General features: G+C 44.4%; 2 pseudogenes; one reads left to right on the top strand and one right to left on the bottom strand.

Moving 5' to 3' along the window:
• Positions 1-13741: 13741 nt before the first annotated feature.
• LOC136637017 (5S ribosomal RNA) lies at positions 13742-13858 on the bottom strand (annotated as a pseudogene).
• Positions 13859-18314: 4456 nt separating this feature from the next.
• Positions 18315-18430, top strand: LOC136637580 (5S ribosomal RNA; annotated as a pseudogene).
• Positions 18431-26645: the final 8215 nt, after the last annotated feature.

Consider the following 26645-nt stretch of genomic DNA (forward strand, 5'->3'; position numbering starts at 1 on the left):
TAGTTCTGCTTCACCTGTCACCTCAGCACCACACATTCCTGCAACAAATACTAATTTGTGGGCTTCCTACGCTCTTGTGACCAGACTTTCTACATTCATCGGTCATACAAAGGGGAAACTGATAACACAGGCCTACAAAATTGAGGGTCAGAAAAGTTTTTCCCAAACTTTATGGTGGTTTGATAGGAATTTGGGGTGCCGATTCAAAAAAATGGCATCTGTTTTGCCCTATCATGTCTAGTTTTGGAGATATAGTACAGCCTCATTGGTGAATGGTTCAAGCAGCTTCCTCATGAGGAAGCCATGCTGTAGGCTTCCTCATGAGGAAGCTGCTTGAACCTTTCACTAGAGAGGCTATGCCGTGTCTCCAAAACTAGACGTGATAGGGCAAAACGGATGCCATTTTTGGAATCGGCACCCCAAATATACCTAGGAACTGGTGTAATGTTTAAGGAAGTAAAATGTGTGTTGGCCTGTGTAATTCACACACACACACACACACAAGTCTTAGTTTAGGGTGCCAGAATGACTCTGGAATGCAATGCTTCAGTCTCCAGGGTTATCATTTTGACAACCAGCTATCTATACAGTTTGGTGAAAGCTACATAAAACTAGTTTGTCATTGATCCCATCGCTTGCTGCTTTTCAAAGCAGTGCTCTTCAGGTGATCAATTAGAAGCAACAACTTTAAAAAAGAAGCCCACAGCATCCCATTTTTTCTTAAAACATCCACAACACCTGCAATTTATGTAATGCATTGTCAAAAGGCCACACTTTTGGCACATTCGTGCCAAACCAAACCCATCATCTATCTTGCTGTAAAGAAAATATATTTCACAGCTACATGGATATAAAGATTTTCTTTTTGTCTTGTCTTGCCAAGCTTTTCTTGCAAGTATCACATAAACAAAGTTGGGCGATACAAATTCAACACCTGAGTTTCCACACAGAAAACTGATCTATCCTGGAGCAAAAGGGAAATTCTGAGCCTGTGTTGCCAGTGGTGCCACTCCAGCTATATTTGTCAGGGTGGTTGTGGGGGGGGGGGGGGGGGAAGAGAAGCAAATAGATTTTAATTGTGAAGCCAGCTTCTCAATAAGACTCAAAAGCCTTCTTGAAATTAAATAACAATAAATAGCGGTATATTTTAAAAGCACATGTTGTTGCTATATGTTTATATAATGTACATTATAGCCACAGCTATAAAAAACACACAGCTATTATGTATTTTTTTTTAATACAAGTCAAATAATCGCCATTTGAAAGTGAATCTCGTATGTGTGCATTTAAGATGCATATCTAAGGCCTAGCCCAGCGGTTTTCAAACTCTCTAGGAGAAAGCTACATAAAGCTTTCTTTAGGAGAAAGCTCTCCTAGCTACTCTAGGAGAGTTTGAACCGCAATAAGTTCTTGCGGGGGCAGAGGGAGGAAGCATCCCCAGGATCATATCGCTAAAGGGTCTGCAGGACTGGGATGTACTCACCAGTCCCTGCAGCGGCCTCCCAGGGGTGTGGGGAGCCCTGCCCAACCTTCTGCAGGGCTCTCCATAGCTTAAAAACTGAAAGTGCAGCGATTGCGCTTCACTTCCGCAGAACCAGAAGTGGAGTGCGATCACTGCGCTTTCAATTGGGGAGCCCTGCAGAAGGTTGTGCAGGGCTCCCCACACCCCTGGGAGGCCGCTGCAGGGACTGGTGAGTACATCCCACTCCCCACAGCCCCCTTAGCGACGCAATCCTGGGGGTTGTGTCGCTGCCTCCCCCCCCCCCCGCCCTCACCCCTTAAGGCATGGGTGTCCAAACATTTTGGCAGGAGGGCCACATCATCTCTCTGACACTGTATGGGAGGGCCGAGAAAATAAAGAATTAATTTACATTTACAATTTGAATAAATTTACGTAAATGAATATATTAGAGATGGAACTTATATGAATGAATGAAGGTCTTGCAGTAGCTCAAGGCCTATAAAAGGCCTTACACAAAGCAAGGCCAGCCTTTCCTTCACTGCCAGTGCTACATCACAGATGTGAAACAGCAAGTAGTGGAGCGAGCCCTTGTCCCACAGCTCACGTGAGGGATCGAACAGTCATCCTCACACTGAGAGCAGTTGTGTTGGGCCAGCACGGGCTCCAGCAAGTCTCCGGAGGGCCAGAGGCTCATTGGAGACTGGGGGCTTCCCAAGGGCCTGATTGGGAGCCTCTGAGGGCTGCAAGTGGCCCCCGGGCTGGGGTTTGGGCACCCCTGCCTTAAGGGGAAACTGGCCAGGGCTCTCTGGCTGGGGTGTCATGACACCGCTGTATGAAAAGCCCTGGAGTAGCCCTTTAATTCTAACAACAGTCACTGTGTAAAACTAACAACTTGGGCCAGAAATGCGAGTCCCATGAGGAAAAAAAAATCACATGTGTCTTGACCCATGTATCACATTGTGTTAGCCTATGTATCACTGACCAGAATTCCTTTGGCAGACAGAATGACAAAACGTTGTTTGAATATTTGAACACACTTGAGTTGCAGGAATTTAACCTAAGCTGGTGAGGCCTGTGTGTGCCACTCAGCCCGGAAGCTCACTAACGACCATTTAGTGTCACTTAACCTATCTTACAGATATTATAAAGAGAAGATAGGTGGGGGCCTATACATACATATATGTATGTATGTGTGTGTGTGTGTGTGTGTGTGTGTGTGTGTGTGTGTATGTATGTATGTATGTATATATATATATGTCTCTATGAAGTTGCATTTGGTATCACATATTTCATAAGCACCAGAGGCACTCATTGTGGACCATGGCCTAGTAAATAAAGGAATACAATATGGCTCAATGCAGTTCCTGATAGATGCATGCTGCTGTCAGTAATGCAATGGCCATTGGACAGCAGGAGTCCTGCTGCCTCCTGGCAGTACTGACCAGGAGGGTCTGCCACTTATCTTGATGCCTTGGCACTTACACCTTTCACAGTTGCATAACAGGCAGAATTTAACAGCTGCAGCTTTTCGTGGCATGCAGTGCTACAATCAACACCAAGCTGTTTCTGCTTCATACATAGCTGCTAAAGGCACAGAATCTGTGACGGAAATAAAGGTGGCAACCCTGCTTTATCAACTTATCAGGAGCTTACCAGGGGGCATGTCTTTTTTGACACCTGGATATTGACCCCTCTCACCCAAATTGCTATTGATTGCCTGGATGCTTCCTATGGCTATCTTGTGTTCAGCTGGCAGCCCAACTGTTTCAGCCTGATGCTTGGGAGGGGCGGGGGGGGGCATGCTTCATCTCTTGAATAGCCTAAGGATTCCAAAGAGTTGCAGACAACCATCTTAACTCAACAATCTCTCTCTCTCTCTCTCTCTCTCTCTCTCTCTCTCTCTCTCTGTGTGTGTGTGTGTGTGTGTTTGTTTAGATGGTCAATAGCAGCCACAGGGTCTCCAGTCTAGATCAGGTCTACAGCATGGAGGAAGAGTGGCTTTAACCATTTGCCCCTATCATGATTCTGTCCTGGATTGTAGCCCCCACGGCTATCTAGTTCAGGAAAAATCTTCCTTTGGTGCTAATGGGAGTTTTGTTCCCATGGAACAACGGCAGGCATTGGGGAGCTGAATCTGGACCATAGTGAAATAAAGGTTTGTAGCAGCGGGTCCGGCCCACAAGTGAGTCACGACTCAATTTTTGATGGCCATGAAACTGACAGGGCAGATTAGGCTATGTGCATCGAGGGTTATCCCGATCGCCCAGTTAAAAGGTGATCGGAGTTTGTTTGGCCTGGCCGGGCACGAGAGTCCCTCCCCAAGGGGGAGGAGAAAGGGGCTGGGTCTGGCAGCTACAGCAGACCTTTTAAAAGGGCACGAGACTCAGCCCTCTTCCTTCTTTGCACGTGGGCAACGTGGGAATACCCGCCCGCCCGCCCTGGAGGCAGTCTGAGTTTAACTGGTCGCCATTTGGGGCCGGGTAGGAATTTTTTGCTGCCTGCCAAGATTGGCTGAAGGACAGGCAGTTTTTTCGCCTACCCCAGACTGTTGTGGGCCAGGGGGTTACACTCCCCCTGTTTGCAAGCTGCCATTGGTCACTTTAAGAGGGCAGGTGGTGCGGGTTAGGAGGCGTGAATGGGACTTTTGGCATGCACCTTCAGGCGGCATAGGCAGGGCGGAACCCTATTTCAGTCCTCAGGGGCTCGGCGGCACGAGGACGTAGACGGGGCCCTGGCCGGGACCGCGGGGCACACCTCAGAGGCTCAGCGGCTCGAGGTGGCGCAGTCCACAGTCCGGCTGCCTTCCCCTTAAGGGATAGACATGGATGAGACACACCGCCCAGCAGCGGGGCGCGACTTGGAGTCGGGTGCATGCCCGCCTGGGGGCAGAAGTTTCTGGTACCTCCCAGAGGTCCCTCCCTGCACCACAGGGGCTTTCGCTGCCTCGGATGCTGCAGGTCTCAGCCTCTGCTTCTCTTGCTAATGTGAAATAAAGTGCCCCTTTCTCCCATATCTGTTGTCTCGAGTGTTCATTGGACAGTGCGGAAACAAAACAACCTACTTCTTGGGGGTGGAGCACAGCTGCCCAATCATCATTATAGTCACAGAAGCTTAAGTGGCTAGTAAAGTGCTTTTTCTGGAGGGTGGGTGGGTCCTGATGCTACAAAGTTTGGGAACCACTGGTTGACAGCATAGTACATGCTTGCAGAAGTAAACTTTATTAAAGGTTTGCAAGTTGCTCCATAACACAGGCTTCCAGCACAAATCTTAACTGCCCAGGGACATTTCCAAGAGACAGGCACTTAGCTAAGTATTAAGGATGTGAAACAGCACCTCTTGTTGGTTGGAGGTGTGGCAGTTATAATCATCGCACTAGCCACGCCCTCTACACTGCCTTCTCAGCCTTGATTAGGTTCCCCTGACTGCTCTTTGGCATGAAAATTGCATGCAAGCACCAATTGCATTCTTGTCATAATATGTAGTTTGGCCATTTATGCTCAGGTCAGTGGTGCGTTCATGCCCCTGCTACATCATCACATCTGAAGCAACTCGTGTGTGTTTGTGCTGTCTTAACCTAAGCCACTGTGGAGCAAAATCATCCAGGCTCGATAAAACAGTAGAACAAATGCAGGGCTGGAAAAACCAGCACATGGAAGAGAACAGTGAATGATAGGCAGGAAGAGCAGATTACCGTCTTTCTCAACCTCCTGCCAGTTGCATTTTTTCCCCACTCCCTGAGTGTATAAATTACAGGGCTGCCTCTCTACCCCCTCTGAATACTAACTCCCTGTCATCTTTATGCATATCAGGTGTTTGGAATCTCTAATAGCTGCTTTCATAGACTAAAACGGCAACATTTAGAGGTCTGTCTCTTCACAGATTTCTGACAGATCCATTACTAGTTCATTAGCCTTCAGTGGCAAGAGACATTCAGTAAACAAACGAAAATAACTCTGTTTAAAAGCTAGTGAGCTAAATACAGTTCTTCTTCAGCTCAGCTTGCTAATTACCTGGGGTGTCGTGCTTGCTTACACACTGAAATTGGTGCCGAGAAGGTTTGTTTAAAAGCGGCAAATCTTTAGGGCTGCTTTCCGCTTTACAATTTCGAGTCCGTCCCAGGACTGAAGCCCTGAAGAGTCACAACTTAGAGGGTTGTGCACCCAATGTTTTGGGAATCCGAAGCAAGGAACTGAAACCCCCCCCCCCCATACACACACACTTTTTTTTTGGAACAGCAGCTTATTTGTGCTCCAACGGAAACAGCCTCTTGAACTCCTCCAAGTTTACAACGATAGTGCGCCATGCAATGAAGGAAGGCGGGTGTAAAAGGTCCTGCTGGAGTTAGTCACATGGTCCTCTGGATTACAGCCCAGGGAAGGATCTGTTACAGCTGAGCCAAAAGTTTTCAGTGAAGGACTCTCTGTGCAAAGTTGGGAGATGGAAAGAGGGAGGAATGGAACACATTCTCCAGCTTACCATTATTCACTGAGAATGCCTGCTTTGTGGGGGGGGGGGGAGGGGAAATTCATGGAGCTCATGGGCTAGTAGACCCTGGGAGGAGTACCACTAGTGTTATGCCCCCCACACACACATCATAGTCTATCAGTAGGCAGGCTCAGTTTGAGGGTTCAAAGTGAGGCCACAGTCAGATATATGCGCTTGCCTCATTGTGAGCTGAAGCCACTTCATAGGTTACTTGAGAATGTTGAGTATCCATCTTTCATAACTATGTCTGTAAATTTGTGTGCCAATCTGTTCACCTTCTGACACACTTTGCTTACACATGTGAAACAGACACCATAGGAGAGATAGGAGCGAGAAGAAATGAAACAGACTGTTGTCAAGATGGTTCATAATTTTGAGATGTTCTGTGAGGTGGGACACTAGTGGGACACCCCCCTTTAAAAATCGTTTTGTGAAGATACCTTGAAATCATGGGGCTGATAGAAGATTTGAGATGGCTTTATAGACTCAGGGCGCAATCCCATTCATGTCTACACAGAAGTAAGTCCCACTGAGTTCTGTGGGACTTACTCCCAGGAAAGTGTGTATAGGATTGCAACCTGAGTCACTCTGAGGATTGAAGTTTTGTGCTGATCCACTAGATACTGTTCTTCTGTTTATGAGCCCAAAGTGACTGCAACTGTGTTTGAGAAACTTGTTGTCTTTCATTGAGTGAGACAACCTCCCTTCCATGTCCCTTCCTTCTATGAACTATATCAGGGATAGAAAGAACAGCTTTCCCTTGCATTAGAGGCAGTTCCAGTGCCAGTTTGTGGGGAACCCTCTTTGTGGGGGAACTTGCACTAGGCCTTGCCAAGGCATTCCCCATCCCAGGTGTGACTTACCCTTGCCACAGGATATGGTGATGGCATCGGGCCTGGATGCCTTTAAAAGGGGATTGGACAAATTTCTGGAGGAAAAATCCATCACAAGTTACAAGCCCTGACGTGTATGTGCAACCTCCTGATTTTAGAAATGGGTTATGTCAGAGTGTCAGATGCAAGGGAGGGCACCAGGATGCAGGTCTCTTGCTGTCTTGTGTACTCCCTGAGGCATTTGGTGGGCCACTGTGAGATACAGGAAGTTGGACTAGATGGGCCTATGTCCTGATCCAGCAGTGCTGTTCTTATGTTCTTATCAGTACTTGAGGGTTTAGGGATCAGGCTGGCCAGGGGGGCATGCTGCCTTCCTATCCCAAAAGAACCAGAATTAAGCATTGTTTCTGGAAAAAATGAAATCTCTTTGAAGCAGAGTGACCAGAGCTTTAGCCTTCTAGTTATGAGAGAGGATTGAAAATGTATGGAACAGGAGACAGGCTCACTGATTTTTAGACCCAGGCCACAAATACAACAAAGAAGAAATCAGATGGGCTTTTAAGGAAATATTTCAAGTCATTTCTAACTTGCAGTTCTATGAGATAGTTCTTTTGTTGTGTTTTAACCAGCAACGTTGTCAAATGAGATAAGTGTATGTGATTGAGAACATTTGTATGTTCTCGGCAAACAATAATGCATCCTTTGCTGTTGTAATTGCCTGCTTTATAAATATGTACACAGACAATTTTAAAACAGTTATGTTATTCAGGGACCTTTCGGAAAGAGGTTTATTTAATCAACAGTCAACAATGGCTCCTATTCCTGGTCTCCGTCTGCCATTTTCTCAAATGAAGCAGCCCTCGCAAAGCTCATCTCGACAATTGCAGCACAAAAGCCTATCATGTAAAATTGGAATGAGGGCTGGTTGCATGGCGGAAGCAGGCTTCCAGTTGCCTTTCCCTGCTGTAAATTAATGCTCAGCTCCAGCTTGTCAGCATGATCTTTTTATATTTGCTCATAGATTGTGTCTTCGAACTGGCTTTTTTTTTTTTCCCTCCAGGACCTCCCCGCTCTCCTCAGCTAATGAATGAAAGTTATATGGAGCTTTTTAGTGCGTCGTAAAACTCTCCCACTATAATGATACGTATCTGCCTGCAGTCATTTCCACATTTTATTGGTGACATCTTTCCCGGCAAGAAGTTTAAAGTGGTGCTGCGCTACAACTGTCCTTTGAAAGGCCACTTGCAAACGAGAAATCGCAAAATAAGGCAAAAATAAAACCATCTTCATAATATTGGGGATTTTAATGTGTTGCCTTTTGTAATGTGTCTTGAGAAACCACTGGACACTTCATTGTTGGACTCAGTGCTGCAAGACCAATGATTAGCTCCCAAGGGCCCCCTCTAGATACAAACTGTCTAGAAATGGTTGACTGAAGTGTCCAAATGTCACAGAAGGGCAGGAGGGCCTTTGGATGCATTGGATGAGCTGGCTGGGCAGGGTCTAAAAATACAGCACAGACCTCTAGTGGAATATGAAAGAAAAATGAATTAGCAATTACCTCAGTGCCAGCACTAGAATGGTGAGGAGGACACTCCATTGCCCTCCCCTCTGTTCCCCAAGGGTGCAATAGGCACTCTTGCTGGTACTCGTCCTGAAGGTTCAGGGTTTGATCTGGCCAGGTGGACCCCATGATGGGCATGGTCTCTTAGGCAGTGCCCACTCCCTGACACCACCCCTAAACTTCCAAGAATGGACTTTTGAGTTTATGGGGTTTTACTACTGACATTGACAAAGAAAGAATGGTGGGCCTTGATAACATCCTGAGAGCTAGGATGTTGTAGTGATTCTGGTGTAGGACTTAGATTTGGAAGCTCCAGGTTCAAATCCCGGCTCAGCCATAAAGCTTCCTGGGTGATCTCGGGTCAGTCACTATCTCTTGGCCTCACCCACCTTACAGGGTTGCTGTGAAGATGAAAAGTTGAAAGGAACTATGTGTGCCACTCTGAGCTCCTTGGAGGAAGAGCGGTATAAAAATGTGATAAATAAAATCAATTTCACATTGAAGCATTGAAATTCACTGTGAAGCACAGTGTGTCACAGAAAAAGATAAACAGCAGAGCATGAGATGATGCGAAAATTTCAGAGTACTCTCTGTCCTTTCAGGGTTCTGCTTCATTTTCACAATGTGAACAGTAGGATTGCCTTATACATGTATATCTGTTTAATGTTGGAGGTGAGTTCCTGGAAACAGCCCCTGTGCCAAAGCAACTGGGCCGCCAGACCAAGTGCTGCATCCTTCAGGGGAGTTTCAGGCCCCAGAGGTCTCCTCCAGGTAAGGAAACATTTGTTCTCTTGCCCAGGGGTAAGCCTCCTGCATGGGTCTACTTGAATCTGCACCTCCTACCCAGGCAGATTGATGGCGGATCCAAGGAGACCTACTCCACACTCCTATTAGTACAGAACTCCTAGTACCTGTAGCTATAGTGGCACAAGTCAGCAAAGAAACTTATGTCACTTTTGGAGCACCTTTTGATCAAACAGAGAAACTGCTCTTGCACAGATCAAGGCTGTTGATTAATGACATGACTCTAGTTAATAATGAAAACATGTTATCAGCCACTCATTTATTTTATCATTTTCAGAAAATGCCCCCCCCCCCCCCGCAGGGGAATCCCTGACTGTTTTAGAAAGAGCATGGTACTTGATGCTTTCCTAATATCATTGTGTCATTCTGTCACCATGCTCTATAATAATTTCCACTGGTGCCTTGTCCTCTTAAGAGTCTTCCTGCATTTAAAAAAGAAAAGAAAGACCAAGAAAAAGCTGTCTGTCTGAGACTCAGAATTAGTTTAAATATTGCACTTTTCACAAGATCTTCCTGAGATACATCTTAAATTTTTTCCCCCTAAATATTTGAATTGAAGTCCTGAGGGAGAAAAAGTCATTCCCCACATTAAACATGAATCCCATTATGTTAAAATGTTCCTCAAAAGCTATTTATAGACATGCAGCTAAAGCTGTGAAAACATAAGATACCACTAATGAGTAAGCATCCCTAGGCACTGCTTAACACTTTTTATGCCCTTGAAGTGGCTTCCTCCCCCCCCCCCCTTATTTTTAATCATCAGGAGGTGGCTATTTTTGTTTGTTTGCTTGTTTTTGTGATAACCCATAGGAATGCTTTATTTTGGCAAATTAACCATTGAACCTTGTGACCTTTCAAGACCCATATGCATTCCAGGGAGTCTGTGGTGCATTGGAAAGCATATTGGCCATTTAGATCCTGACAGGCACTCAAACTCTATGGATTTGGGTCCTGCCACAGCTATTTTTGAGCAAGGTGTCCTAGGTATGTGGTAGAGCACATGCTGCAAGTGCACAAGGCTGTAATTAAGCCATTCTTCTATCCAGACCAGTATTTAGAACACCCTGAGGGCAGTCCCAGACAAACAGATCCAACCCCATCCTTGAATTATGCTGGCACATATACCATGGATGCTGGCGCAACTTGAGAAATGATGCTGCACTGGTATATTTGAATGTGACTCGGATGCTGGAGCAACACTGCTGGCAGAAAGGCCACAGTGGAGAGGAGATGGGGACTTGACAGCAACTGTTACCCTGCACATGCCCAATCTTGTCTGATCTCGGAAGCTAAGCAGGGTCAGGTCTGGTTAGTACTTGGATGGGAGACCGCCTGGGAGTACCAGCTGCTGTAGGCTTATACCATAGTCTTTCAAGACTGAAGGTTGCCAACATGACAAGAGAGGGACATAGGAGAGACAAGAAGGAGTCAGTGTACTCTAGATCCGAACCCCCCCTTCAGATGAAAGACACACTCCCAATGGAAGAAAAACTCTACACCACAGAACTGGCGAGTAACAAGTAGGAGTAACCATGGCTGACCATGGTCTGGTCAGCCGTGAAGCTTCCTGGGTTACCTTGGGCCAGCCTCACCTACCTCACAGGGTTGTTGTGAGGACAAAAGGAGGGAAGGAGCCATGTACATGTACACCACCCTGAGCAACTCCAAAGTCGACCATCTGTTCAAGGACTGTCAAATCAGTTTATTTAAGAGAAGCACGGTTTTTTTTTTTGTGGGGGGGGGGAGTTCTGCACATCCCTCCAGCTATGGTAGCAGATGCCATGCAGAACTCACAGAGTATCATTGCATGCCACTGCAAGTGTGTGTGAGAAACTATAAGTTTCGCTATTTAGTGGTTACAAGACGGTAAATGAGAAACATACTTTTCCAAGTCCCTCTCCTTTTCTTAACACCCAGGCAAGATCTTGTCCTTGTCAAAAGACTGTGAGTTTTATTTATGACTGATCCAAGGCTAATGGTGTCTCTCTGGTATTTTATATCTGCCTCGTTGTATCTTTTGAGGGTGAAACATGCATCCCCGGCTCTGGGCATTAGCACTGAGCTGAGGTCACTGAAGGAACAAGCTGTTTGCAATCACTTCCATACAAGGGTCGATGCACCTTTTTAAAACTACAAATGCAACTCTGCTCCACTAAGTAACATTCCAGGGATACTGCTCTAGTACAAACAAAAAGGAAATCGCTTCCTCTGGACCTCATGGTTAACAGAAAATGAATTAGTAAGAATAAAGAAAAGAAAAACACTCCCTGCATATAGTCATGTAGCATATCAGAAAGAAAAAAAAATAGCATAGTCTTCTCTCTGATGTGCTCATTTTCCAACATGTACACAGGATATTTGTGCGAGACCATTCAAAATTATGACATCCCTCTGTGCATTGGAGTCAATGGAGATGTACATGCACAAAACATACATGACCAATTTTTAATGAAGAAGAAAACTTCTCTTGTTTCCAAAGGCAAAAGATGCAGGTGTTGTCTTATGTGCTCACTGAAACACCTGGTGGGCCACTGTGAGATACAGGAAGCTGGACTAGATGGGCCCTTGGCCTGATCCAGCAGGACTCTTCTTATGTTCTTATAAGCCTGTTATATCACAGTCTGTTACAGCAAGGTCTGTTAAATCACCATAATTAAAAGCAAATATTTCAAGGTGAATTTGCAACAGGTGAAAAACCCATGGGAACTTCAGGGATAATAAAAGAAATCTCGCTTGAAACTCGTAGCAACGTTTCTCAGGGAGAGTGCCCATAAGATTTGAGTGTGCACCTGATGATGGAGAAATTTTATGGTTCGTTACTGATGTACTGCATAACAGTCAGGAACTTTTTAGAGAATTTTCCTGAAGTTTTATTCTATTCCAGAAGTTTTATTTTATTACAAGCCAACCTTACAGATCTTAAACATAGATCTTTTCTCTGCCTGCCATGAAGTCTTATCTTCAACAAATGATGAACCCCATCAGTAACTTTTACTGATGGACCCCATCAGTATCAGATGAACTTTTAAACAATGGAGCCCATGTGTAATTTTCTATACTTTCATAACAAGTCACATAAACAAGTTTATGATCGGTCCACAATTTTACTAATTTGGACAATCTTTTTATGCTGCATTCCTTATTCCTTCTTTAGGAAAAGCCTCTCCCCTAAACACTATGTCATATCTGAACCTTGTTTAATATTCATAACCTCGGTTATGAAAGATCTTGGAAAGCCCCTTGGAAAAGGTGTGATTAATATGTTTCTGCCAACAATCGTTTCATGGGTCATTATGGCTTTTAAGTATACACAAATTCCTATCCAGACCTTTAAGAAGAAGAACAGTCATTCTCATGGTTCTAATTTCAGTTGTTTTTCAAACTTATCACAGGAATTTAATCATTCACGACCTCCCCAAACCTCACTGGCCTAAATCTACACATATGTACTTCTGTATGTATATTATGGCTCAAGCATGTTATAAACATGGACCACTGAATGCGGTTAACTCAATTCCTCTCTAACAGACATATACTATAGGCAGTGTACCCCTAAAATCACACTTTCACAGCTCAGTAGAGTTGTGTTTGTCATCTTGGTCTAGATTCATCTAACACAGGAGGTGCCCAAACCTTGGCCCGGGGGCCATTTGTGGCTCTTGGGAACCCCCAGTCCAGTCCTTATGGCCGTCAGCACAATTGCAAGGCAGGGTCTGAGGATGGACGCCTCTCCGTGGTAAGTATAAGATTGGGCTATAAAGCTCAGTGCTTTTCAACAGTCAGAAGTTGTTTAAAAACCAGCAGTGGATGTATTTCACTTTCTTACAGATCTTTATGTAATTCTTCTCATCTCAAAACACTGCAGAAATGTTCTCCTTCTGTTAATTGGACTGTAGTAATTACGCAGCAAGTTTTCGTTAACTAGTGCAGCCAGACACACAAACTACAAAAGAAGTCCTGCACTTGTCCTGTGTCAAATATTTGCTGTGTGAAGATAGCCTTGGTAATTTTCCCTGGATGTACTTCCATTTTTATTGCAAGCATCGACTAAGGCTATACAATTCTCAACCACTGTTAAACAGTTTTGACCAAAGAGTTTAGAAGAGTCTAATAGATCTGGTAATTTAATACCATTCTTTATTGAACTGACCTTTTATTTTTTCACATTAGGATTGGCGGGCACTTTCTTCTTCATCCAATTAGGCAGACTACAGGAGAAGGTGAACACGAAGCACTGAGCCATTACAATTCACCAGTTATAAAAGAGACATTTACTGCAGAATATTATGAATAATGGTTGCTTTGCTTTGAGTGACTAAAGGTTGTCTCGCAGAAGCTGCTTTTAATTGGGGTGATACCTCTAAGAGTGTTAATGGAAAGAGATGTTTTTTGACTGCGCATTGGGTTCCTCCCCTCACTCACAGACATGCTCAGACCCACTGCTGTGCCTCTGAGAAAGGCAGGTTACGGGTGAGCGGTGGAAGTGCTGCTTCTTAGAGAAGTCGCTCCTTCTTCCTTCTTGTACTCTTCTGCTCTGCTGCAGGATACACCAATCAATTTGCACCACCTTCAGTCTGGAAAGACTATGGTATAAGCCTACAGCACCCAGTATTCCCAGGCGGTCTCCCATCCAAGTACTAACCAGGCCTGACCCTGCTTAGCTTCCAAGATCAGATGAGATTGGTCATGTGCAGGGTAACCACTGCAATCAATACACAACCAATTTGCACCATCGATTAACAGAGACAGTGCTTGCTCACCTGCAGTGGTTGCTCTCCAGGGCCAGCCCAGGCATGATGCTGCTGAAACACCTGCTTTAAGCAGTGGGCTGGCAGGGAGTGGCAAATGGATGAGGAGTGCCCTGGACCACACATCCGCCCACTGCCACGCCCGCATGGATGCTTCATAGGAAGCTGTCTAATACCGAGTCAGACCATTGGTCAATCTAGCTCAAGATTATCAACACAAAGCGGTGGCAACTCGCCAAGGTTCCAAGCAGGAACATTTCATCTACCTTATTTGGAGACGTTGCTGAGGATTGAACCTGGGACCTTCTGAGTGCAAAGCAGGTGCCCTGCCACTGAGCCATGGCCCTTTCAAATCACGATTCTGATGATCTTTTGATTGGTGCTCCAGTTCTCTTCCCACTCACTAAGGATTAGGGCGGCAGCAGACCAGCCCTTCCTCCAGAGCAGCCACTGTGAGCAATCACACAGACAAAGATGCAGTAAGGAGTAGCAGGGTCATCCTGTTCTGATTGCTCATGTCCACAGGAGCTCTCCACTTTCCTTCTTGCCTGTCCAGAAAGGAGGTCAGGCAGGCAACAAGGAAAAGGAGGAAGAACCCCATCACTGCCATGCCTCCTTCTTCTTACCTTGAGACCCTCCATCCATCGACACTGCCTCCCACTGATTCACCACATGGTCCCGCTGAAACAAAACAGATAGGCAGAGCATGCTGTGTGTTTCAACGAAGCTGGCAGAAGCAAGCCAGAGGAGGCAGTGATGGGTGGAGGACCTCAAGAGGAAGAAGATATGAGAGCCTGTGGATTGGTCCACTGTGTTTCTCCCTGCCCCCCCATCCCCTTGCCCAGCCAACTGCTTCCAAGCAGCTGGGCAGGCAAGGAGGAGGAGAGGCAGCAACAGTGGTGATAAGGGTGCAACATTTTTTTTAAAAAGGGGTGCACCGATAGGGGTGCCATATCTGCCCCAATTCAGGCCACATATGTCCTACAACTTCTCCCGACCCCCCTCTCAGGGAAGTGGCAGAATCCTCCATGCTGTGCTATCTGGCATGATGGGAGGATTACTGAGCTGCTGTCTCTGTGTGGTACGGGAGAAAATTGCTGTGACTGATCTACAGGAGAATGAAAGGGGAGGTCAAAAGAGAGGCAAATGTGACAGAGCCAAAGGAGATGAGTTTGTTCATTCCACATTTCGTGAAGTGTTCTGCTCTCACAAGCCTTTACTCTCTTGTGTCATTGTGTTTTTTTTCTGTTCCATTCAGCAGAAACAACCACCAGGGCATGGGTTAGACAAAAACCTTTTTCAGGCATTCATTTGCAAGGGAAGATGAATGCATGAGAGCTGTCTAGGAATTCACCTTCTGATAATGCACATGCATTACCCAGCGTTCCCTGTGACTGTATTTGTCTTCTGTAAGGAGCACTGAACACAGGGATGAATCTTCCCTGTGACTCTCTCTCTCTCTCTCTCTCTCTCTCTCTCTCTCTCTCTCTCTCTCTCTCTCTCTCTGTGTGTGTGTGTGTGTGTGTGTGTGTGTGTGTGTTCAGCATTTCTCAGAGGAAACAAACATGGATCACGTGGAAGGCAAGGTTGGAGCCAATACATACAATGTCCTCATAGGCTGGTGGGATTAGGTGGGTGCACTCCTAAGAAGCTGAGGTGAAAATGCTTGATTTCCCTCAAATTTTTGCCTACTTCTCACCTGTTTTGAACCGGTCTGCCAGAAGCTTCTCTGCTGCTTCACCATCCTGAAGAAGCTGCTGAGTCATTCAAAGCCAGTAGCCATATTTGCCTTCTTATTTTGTATTGTGGAGTATTATTTTTTTGAAATGATCAATAAACGTCTTTAAGCCGGCTCATTGATTTCCAAGAGTGGAAAATTCAGTGACTACCCATCCCAGTACCTAATGTCATCGGTGAAACCTGATTAACACCCACAGATTATAAAAAGCAGTCTCTCTCTCTCCCTCTCTCTCACAAACACACCCTTTTGTGCATTTGCCCAGATCTGATGTTAGAAGCACCTGCTTCTTCACTGGGAGCTTGCATGCTCATCTTGCTTTTCATAGATTTTGCAATGGCTACTGTATGCATGTATATGTGTTTGATGTGACGTGATGAATTTGTGATGTGTTTGATGAGTAGGAAAGGCAATGGGGGCAAGAGGAACACAGTGCAACAATCCACCAGCAGGAATGGACAGAGACTCCACATACTTGCCCCACATGGACAGAGCTCACATCAGAGCAGGAAAGGTGCTTTCAGGGGCAGGTCATGGATGGTTCTGAGAAGGGAGTGGGGTGGGCAGGGACTGGAAGGTCTGCATTCCAGCAGTAGCAGTGTGCACTGGAATACTATCCCCATTTTTCCAGCTCAACATGCCATCTGCCTCTCTTTGGACTTATGCCAGCAAAATAGATGGTCTGTGAGTTCAAGGAGATCCATTGGCAAACAGGTGGTCTACCTGGAAGTAAGTAAGAGAAATGTTTGCTTATCTCTCCTTGGCTCTCCAGTTGCCACAACTACATTCAGTGCGCACTCCATCAGTTTTGGCTGCGCGGGGGAAGATGGTGGGGATAGGACTGGTCTCTAAATAAGGCATTTAGAAGGGAAGAATATGGTCCCTGCTTAGCATCCTTCAGAATTTCAGAATTATAGTCGATCTTACTCCCATTACCTGATTATTTATGTGGGAGCTAAAATATCTGAAACATCATTTTCTAACCCACTTGTACTGTGTCGGAATCTCCTTTTGAAGAGTTTTCTCAAGTTACTTCTATTCCAAATCCATCAATGTTTCAGCCTAGATCCTTCCACCAGACCTGCACTTTTTCAACAAAGTTTTTAAAACTGAAAATATGGCAGCCTGGGCATTGTCTAGGAAACAGGCCTCTGGGATTCAACCTATCATCACTGAGGTGTGAAGTTCTAATTGTATTGCTTTTCATAATGTATCTGCTAGATAAATATTATTCAATACCTGCCCATTCACACTAGTGGGAAATAGGAGAGGTTATAATGCAGGGAAGATTTATGCCCACTAGATGCTGGGCTGTCATGATTAAAAATTTTCCGCCCATTATGTGAATCCTATTGATCATTGCAGGAAGCAGAAAATGGTGCTGTTCATTGATTTTGCGTGGCTACCGAATGCATTAGGCCTGATGCGTTTGATGGGTAGGCAAGTTTTCAAAGGGAGCGCAGTTAAGCTAATCTTAGTTCAGAGGAATGTGCACAATGGAATAAGAAACCTTGTAATTGCCAGAGCAAATATAATGTAGTCCTCTGACTCTTCTGAGCCATATCAGCATAAGAATGAGACATGAGCCTTCCCAGGAGACAACAGTGAAACATATCAAGACTTTGATGCTGGTTTCCATGAACAGAGCAATTACTAGATAAATTGGGTTCTAGCTTCTCCACCATCAACCAAGACACTCAACTGAAAGCAATTAGTCTGCTGGACTTACTTAGCTGATGGGGGTTATGGAGATGCCATCAACTCCATAAGGCGGAAGCTGAAAAATGAGGTGAATGAATTATGAAAGAAAAATAGATAGGAATGCCAGAAAAGGTTGAACAATGGTTTGGAATTCAATTAGGGATGTGCAAAGGCTGTCATTTATTTCCACCTGTATGGTGGCATCACAGCTTGGGAAAAGGTAGAGGAAAAATTGATGATTTATAAAATTAAGCAAATAATATTTTTAATTGAATTAAATGTTTATTTTTTAAATCAATTGTTACACTACCATTGGTCAATCAAACCTGTATTAAAAGGAGATCTGTATTTAATGCAATAGAATGTTAAATTATATGCTTATCGTGACATTGTCAAAGACTGCTTTTCCATGCAAAACAGAATTACAATTTTTGAAAAATCTGAATGTGAGGTCTGGCACTATAGATGAGAAGTTACGTACTGTGATTGTTATAGTGCACTTTCAACTGGACCTATGGCCCAGTCCTATCCAAGCCTGGCGCTGATGAAACCTGCAGCAGCCAGAGTGACAACATGAAGGCTGGGGCCACCAGTGCAGCTCAGGGTGCACACTTATGGAGCTCCCAGCCCCCACTGGATCTGGTAAGTCAGTGGTAAGGGGCATTCCAGGGAAGATTAGGACAGACTTGATCAGGGGCATGCTGAGAGTGGCTAGGGTGGATATCAGCAGCCGTACCTCTGCCAATATCTGATGCCCCTTTTCCAGCCTCAACATGCCCCCTGTGGACCCACTTGAATTTATGCCAGCCAAAGGGCTGGCACAGATCCAGGTAAGCCATGGGGTGACACAGCACCATGGTCCCCAGTCAGCCTACAGGCTGCACTAGTGCTGCTGTATGCTATGGCCTGGTCCAGGATAGGAATGGACTGTTGAACACTATCAAGTCATCTCAGGCACTAGAATCTTGGAAATGCCATTCTCTATATAATTACCCTGCACATGCCCAATCTCGTCTGATCTTGGAAGCTAAGCAGGGTCAGGCCTGGTTAGTACTTGGATGGGAGACCGCCAGGGAATACCGGGTGCTGTAGCCTTATACCATAGTCTTTCGAGACTGAAGGTTGCCAACCATATAATTAAGATCATTCACTCACTAATATGGGTGATCTTATGTTCCTGTTTTCTGCTCTCTGACCAGCTGAGCTCTTCATTGTGTGCTCAGTAATCAAATTATGAATTTTTATGACTTTACAAACCAAACAGAGAAATTTACTTTATATCTAACGGAGAATCATTTTTTTCTCTACCTATTAACTCTTACAGTAACCTTTGCTTATGGGTCTGCACACTTATATCCCCATGAAGTAAATCTCACTTTGTTCAATGGAACTTACTTCCAAAGAGATGTACATAAAGAGCGCAAGCTGGCTTTCAAGGAAGTGTGTTGCTTGGTATCCTTGTGCGTGTACAGAGAAACCAAATAGAAATCTTGCCAGTAGATAGAATTCTGTACTGTCAAAGGCAAATGGGCTGCATGACCAAATCATTTTACAATAATGTCCAAGTTTGTCAAAAATATCTAATTAATTGCAACCAGTACATTTAATTGTTAGAGCAACCAGTCAGTATACATACAGGTATGGAAATGTAAATTTCAGCATTGATCTAAACTGATCTCTTTTTTCAATGGTTTAAATTAGGGGTGTCAATCATAAGGCCCGCATGCCAGATGTGACCCCTGGAAGCTTTTTATCTGACCCTCAGTTTCTCTCAGCACCACCACCAGCTGCTAAGCTTTGCTGAGGTGTCACTACTGAAAGAGCAGCGTGTGTAATATTTGGGCTCTCCCATATTTTGAAAATATGATCAAGTTTTGTGTATTTTCTCTTGTGTCGTTTGCATCTAATGAGTTCCTAAGTGAGAAGAAAGTGCTTATTTCTGGTCATGACCTGCTTAATGACATCACTTCCTGCATAATGACATCGCTTCCTGCTCTCCGCAGGCATCATGAATGCTATCGGTCTGCTTATGAAACAAGTTTGACACCCCTGTTTTAAATCAAACTACCTCCATGGGCCATATTCACAAAAGCGATGTGCAGATTTTTTTTGATTTTTTTTTTTTTGCAATAAGGATCCAAAATCATAATGCCTTTGTATTAATTGTGATTGATTTCATTGAATCATTTAATAAAGGGCCATCAGGGCCCAGTCCTATCCAATTTTCCAGTGCCGGTGCAGCAGTGCCAATGAGACATGCACTGCTTCCTGAGGTGGGGAGGCAGTCATGGAGGCCACCTCAACGTAAGGGAATGTTTGCTCCATTATTTTGGGGCTGAATTTTGGCTGCACCGGTGCTGGAATGTTGGATAGGATTGGGCCCTTAGTCTCCAGTTTTGGCTCATGTGTTTCTGTGGACCTGGCTACAAATTTCTTCAAACTTAATATCTGTTTGGAATGCAACAGCAAACATGGTTTTTTATACCATAAGCAGAATATAACAGCTATGCACACAAGAGCTCTAAATTCAGTTCCTTCTAGTTTCCAACGACATCATCTGGGGATTAGTAGATCTTTTGACTGAATGTTAATAAGGTACTTGCTTGACTGATGGGCACATGCACCACACAAAGGCCTTTGACGAACTTAATCTCCAAGATGACTTCCTTCAGGAACTAATTTTGGGATTAATTGCCCTCTTCCAGAGAAAGCTTGCAGAAAGAATACCTTGCCATCCCACTTGGGTTCTGCCTCAGTGACATGTTATCATGTGAGCTTATAGCATTGCCTCTCTGTAATACACACAGTGTCAGAGGGTCTTGTACCTCTTTCCAGTACATTAACCACCAGGGCATGGTGCATCTCTCTTTTTTAATCAGAATATTAATTAAGTCACCGTAAACAATGGGGGCCGTTATGTCTCCAAGGCAAAGTTGCATGCTGTGTAATCAGGCCATCTCATCCTATCGTTCCAGGCCATTTAGTGTTCAGCTTTACTTTATCTGAACAAATGAAGTTATATAGCCATTTAATGGTGCTTTCAAAACAGAAGCCTTAATGCAAACAGGAAGAAAACAGATATTCCATCTAGAGACATTATGAGCCAGCAGCTTATCTGTTATCTCCTTAACTAACTATGGCATGGATTTCCAAGGGGGGAAGCCATTAAGAGGGCACTGCACAGACTGACACTCACATGCCCTTACTTGCTATTTTAGGTCACTAAGTGTGAACACTGGGTGTTGAACTCTCCCTCTGCAGGAAAAAAATAATTGCATGCTCTCCTGACATGGCTACTCACCCTGAGATGAAACACTGCCCTGAGATCCTTTTTAAAGAGTCATAGAAGAATCAAGACCCCAGGCACACAGTCAATCTCACAAGGGCAATTTATTTAGCATTAAAAAGCTATATATGACTAACCATTTGACTCATATATACCGTAGAAAGAAAAAACAAGTTATGGGAAGCTACGAGTTCCCGCCTAGATTTCTATTTTGAGTCTAGACAAAAAGCAAGACCAGCCTTAGGAGCTTCAGGGCCCAATACAGCACATGTTTTCATGCCCCCCCTCCCACGCAGACCCCCCTACTCACCCCAACAATTAGCAGGCATGCCCATGGCCAATAGCACCTGCTGTAAAGTGCAGCGACACCCAGAAGTAGGTGGCGGTGACAGGATGACATCACAGCTGACTGCTTCCATAAGGCCCATTGCAGGCCAGATGGACAAGGGGTGGCCCACATGCTCTACTCACTGCTCTGGCTTCCTGAACAGCGAGATCCTGGCTGAAGCAGTGTAGTGCTCCTTGGAGAGCAGGGTTCGATTCAACAGAATCAGGTAAATTGACTTAAGGCCAGCCCTGACAAACAGGTTATCATGTGGCAAAACTGTACCACTTTAGGCTGCAGCTGTGAAAGCAGTATATTTGTCATCGTCGTCGTCGTCGTAGTAGTAGTAGTAGTAGTAATAATAATAATAATAATAATAATAATAATAATAATAATAATAATAATAATAAAAGTTAGTTGCCCGACATGTATGACAACATTTGTACCTGGTCATGGGTTCATGTTAAGATGTTAAGAAAGCACATGATCCAGGTCAGACTCATGTTGTCCTTGATCAGATTCATGCCACAAAAGTATCAGGCCAACAAGCCTTTGGTAAAAGGCAAAACTTTGGTTCATTGGAATAACCCCCCCCCCCCATCTAGAAAAATTCTACAAGTGACTGCATCTTGCTGCACAAATGAATTCAGATTGCAAATGGTTCCACAGTCCCGGAAGCATTAAGAAATGTGACTGTTTAGGTCACTAAAGAGAATGTCTCTGATCCCTAGCTTACGCTCACTAACTTCATTGATAACTCAGTCAGAGCCCTATGCTAATTGGAGCGCAGGGCACATGTATGTTCCATTAGTTTTATTATTTCACTGATAAAGGTTGGGAGCCCAGAGACTATTCCTCAGGTTTCTCTTTATATAAACCTCATAATCAATACAGCAAGACCTCAGGGTGTGCAGCTCCATAGTCTTTGTCTACAAGGAAGCAAAAACCAGTCCAATGCTCAGAAGGACTGATGTATCTGTTAGGGGTGCTATACTGCAGGGAGCAAAGTGATTAGGTGATTTTGAATTGTTTCAATCACTCTTTATGACCTGCCTCTCAATTACAGAGAGATCTGCAGCAGCCATGTCCCTGCGTCTCTATTTGGCTTTCCCAGTGTTACCAGATGTCCTCTTTTTCCAGGACATGTTCTCTTTTTTTAGCTTCATGTCCCGAAAATAACTTAAATGTCCTCCTTTTCCCTGTGAGTGGGCCCTGCAGGTAGTGCATAGCCTTCTTGTAATTAATAAATTATATGTAATGTAATATAGTTTTAAATTTAATAATAAGTAATATAGTATTTAAATTAACCACATGAAATCACTATGCAAGTGTTTTCCGCTTTTATTTTGTCATGTCCTACATTTGTTTTGGATGTCCTACATTTTTGGGTGCCTTGTCCTCTTTTGTGGTTATGGCATCTGGTCACCCTGAGCTTTCCCCTTGCTTGTTACTCTGTCCTCTTGTCTTTCCCTGATGCATCCCAAACCCTCTATTTCCCCTTAGGTCACTGTCTCCTGGGTGATCTCTCCAATTCCAGAGAATGCTAAAATCCCTCCATCTACATTCTATTTCCCTCTTGTCTTTCCTCCATCCTACATTTTGTCAGTCCATGTTCCCCTCCTTTTCAGGAAGTTTATTCCTTAGCTACCTAGCAACCAATATATTCTATTGCATTTTATTCTTCATTTTCCATACCTTTTATTGTAAATTTATTCCCACAATAAAAATTACTGTGTTATATTTTTGTCAATCTCTCATTCCTGTTGAAAGCTCAGTTCCTCTGAGCTTGTCACAAGCCCACTGAAGAAAGACCCTACTTGCATTTGGTCCCCTGTGTGTGCATGTTTGTTTGTGTACTCTTGCCTGACAAATGAATATTTTCAGTAATAATAACACCTCAGTCGACACCCTGAACATGATACAACCAATATAACAATAGTAAAAAATAGAAATTTCTGGATAATTGATATTGTAATTCCTGGAGGTGACGGGCAGCCCAATCCTGAGCTACCCGGGGAGCCCAGGCTTGGCGGCACCGAGAAGGGCTGGGAGGCACCTTTCATCCCCTTCTCCCAGGTTAGATAAGCAGCCCCACATAAGAACATAAGAACATAAGAACAGCCCCACTGGATCAGGCCATAGGCCCATCTAGTCCAGCTTCCTATATCTCACAGCGGCCCACCAAATGCCCCAGGGAGCACACCAGATAACAAGAGACCTCGTCCTGGTGCTCTCCCCTAAATGGTGCCACTCACTTTACCGCCGACCAAAAGGTAGGTAAGGTAAAGGTGCTACCGTGCTGTGACTCGGCGGTCCGGGAGACCACCGAGCCACAGAAGCTGGGCGACCACCCTGCCCTAGCCCAGCACTGGCCAGCGTTGTCATTGGGAACAATTTAGCACATGGGCGTAGCCCCCACTTATTCATAGGGAAGGTATTTAAAATCTGGCTCCATTGGGGCCTAAAGTATTATGTACAATTGCTACCTGCAAACATGGTTCAAATCAATGTCATTTAAAAGAGAAAATCAGTTGGCTCTCTATCTTCTCTATATGGTATGGAAAAATCACTTTTTGCTGATTAGTTTTTCCTCTCAACAGGTCCAAAACAACACCTTTGTCCTCTCATTGTCGTCGTCGTCGTCATCATCCATATTCATGTCCTTATCAACCTTATTCCTCCATTGCTACATACACAGCCTCTCACTAGTATTGCATGCCATTCCCTAGCTCAAATGAAGCCATCTATGAAAAGCTGAGTATGTGCACTTCCCTGGCCAATGTTCACTCACTTTTGCCCTCAGTTTGAAGAAGAAAAGAACTGGAACTGAAAGACTAAGGGCACAATCCAGAGGGACTTGCACTGGCCCAAAAGGGTCGCAAACGTGCTGTAAGGCACGTTTGCGCCTCCTTGGGAGGAAGCCGGGCCGGTGCCCAGAGGAGTACCGGCCTGCAGAGGCTGACAAGCCTCTGCGGCGGCTTCCTCTCTGAGAGGCTCGTGTTGGTCTGGCTGGGCCGACACTAGTGTCTGGGGTGGGTGGGGAGGAGGCGGTGAGGAGGTGGGAGGGAGGAGTTCCTGGGCAGGGAGAGGGCAGGCGGTGGTCGGCCCTGGGGGCAGGCGGGAAAGGAGTGGGAGGTGGGGCTGGGATCCAGCGCTTTAAGGGTTTAATAGGGGTTTAATAGGGGTTAAGGCAAATGCCTCATACTCTCCATGGTTTTGGTGCATGTGAGGATTTATAAGCTCCCTAACCTCTTCCCTTAACTGAAGCCTTTTAAAATACTAAGATACTATTACATTTAGAAAAAAAAAAAGGAGTTTTGAAATAGGTTTTAAAAAAAGAAATATTTTGGTAAAAATAAACATACAAAAATATGAAAACCAAATATTACAATTACCTATATATATATGTATATATACATATATATACATATATATGTATACATGTACATTTACATATATACATGTATGTATATATACATATATATGTATATATACATGTATAAATATATATATGTATGAGAGAGAGAGAGAGAGAGAGAGAGAGAGATGGTTATATTTTTATATGGTAAGGTCCTTGTTTGGCAAATGCAGAAAATAAAGGGTACAAATTTGTGAAAGGAAAATCAAGAGCACCATGTCCAATGCTGTCTTTCCAAGTGACTTTTCAGAGCTTAATCTTGCCAACTGGACATTTTTGACCAATCTTCCAATTTGTTTTTGTTTTAATTATCCAGATCCTGCCCCCCTCTCCCATTGGAACTTCTCCATCGAGGTCTTAAAAAAAAGAAAGAATAAAATGTGGAAAACCTGTGTGTGAGAGGGAACAGAACAGGTTTTTTGAAATGGTGATTTCAAAGCTTGTTCTAAGTCTTTTGTACAGTGACTACTACATGGGCTGTGTAATTATATTTTGTAGAATAATTAAACAGCTGAAATGGGTTTTACACTCCTCCTGATTGTAATGAATCTTTATGGGAAACTGTAATTAACCTCTGCTGATGCTAATTATATACCAGTAGGAGACCCTGGAATAGCTGACTGTGTAATCCTGTGGAATACTCCGGAGGGGGGCATGGCATGGTATGTTTTGAAGTGCTCCTTCAGATAGGCATGTTGTGTGGCGCCCTGGTAGACTCGATAGGTGTGTCTTGAACTCAGCTGGTGTGTGTGTGGCAGTCACGAATTGCACATTTAAATCATTTTCATTGGGTGGGTTCATGGACACATCTTAAACCGCAGATTGAAATGTGTCCCCCTTTTCAGTCTAGTGAATTGCAGGTTACAAAGCACATAACTCTTTCCTCTTCTCTGCACCAAATATGAGGAAAAAGAAATCTATATTCAATTAATTCTCATCATTCCTACTAATTTGTAACCAAAGCTGACACACAGTTTGTATTTCTGGACAGAATTACAATTTATTATGATGATGATGATTTACATTTTATGACATTGATTATTTATTATTAATTACATTACATTTTATTACATTTGTTTATTAATATAGAATATTAATTTACATTTTTGGTCATATTCTTTAAAAAAAAAAAAAGAGAGACACTGATATAGAGATTTTTACAATACTTGAATTTTCGTAAAATGGACCAGTCAAACGAATTAGGGCCCAATCCTAAAGAGTGCAAATGTGCACGTTTGCAGGCCCTAGCGTCAGTGGAGCGGCAGTGCTAGCCCAGCGCTGGCCAGAGGTGGCTAGGGCCGGTGGAGCACCGAATCTCTGTAGCTTTGCAGCTGCGCAGACCTGCAAATGATGGGGGCATGGGGGGAGGCGGAGAGGAGATATTCTGGGGGAGATGGAGGGCTGGGAGTGGGTGGGGAGGAGGCATGCCAGGGGAGGGAGAAGGGCGGGAGGGAGGTGGGACCAATGGAGTTTTGCTCCACTGGATCCTGAGCCTCTGTGTCGGGCTGACTGCCAACCCTTGAGCATGCTATCTACGCCAACCCTTGAGCATGCTCCTCCCAAATATATACATATCTGTAAGAGTGCATTGCCTCTGTCTGTTTTCTTACCAGGACTCCAAACAGGCTGATCTGGGCAACAAACATTTCTATTTACCCCATCTCCCACTTTGTGAGGCATGTTATTGGCAAAAGAAGGGACAACAGGGGAGAAGAATCAGCATGGTGACACTCATGCACTTAAAGAAATTGGAGCCGAAAGAAGCTTGAGACCTTCTCCTTATTCCACTGTTTAGCTGCTGCCACCACTAAAACTATGTTAAGCTGTTTTTAAGACTCACACACACCAACATGGCTGTTACCCAGTGGGAGTGGGCTCCCATGAGTCCTATTTGCATATGTAAAAAGGTGCCTTATAGGAACACACGAATGGAAATAAATATATCTGGCATAGGCCTTGGAGGAAGCATCTGGTACCAGAGGATTGGAGGATAGCAAATGTCACACTGATCTTTAAAAAGGGAAAGAGAGGGGCCCTGGGAAACTATAAGCCGGTTGGCCTAACATCTTTTCCGGATAAGATGGCAGAATGCCTCATCAAATACAAAATCTTAAAACACGTATACGAACAAGCCTTGCTGAGGGAGAGTCAGCATGGCTTCTCTAAGGGTAAGTCTTGCCTTGCAAACCTTTTCGAATTCTCTGAAAAGGTGAACAGGCATGTGGATGCGGGAGAACCTGTGGATATTATATATATGGATTTCCAGGAGGCATTTGGCTGG

The sequence above is a fragment of the Tiliqua scincoides genome, chromosome 1, assembly GCF_035046505.1.
Source record: "Tiliqua scincoides isolate rTilSci1 chromosome 1, rTilSci1.hap2, whole genome shotgun sequence".
NCBI lineage: Eukaryota > Metazoa > Chordata > Lepidosauria > Squamata > Scincidae > Tiliqua > Tiliqua scincoides.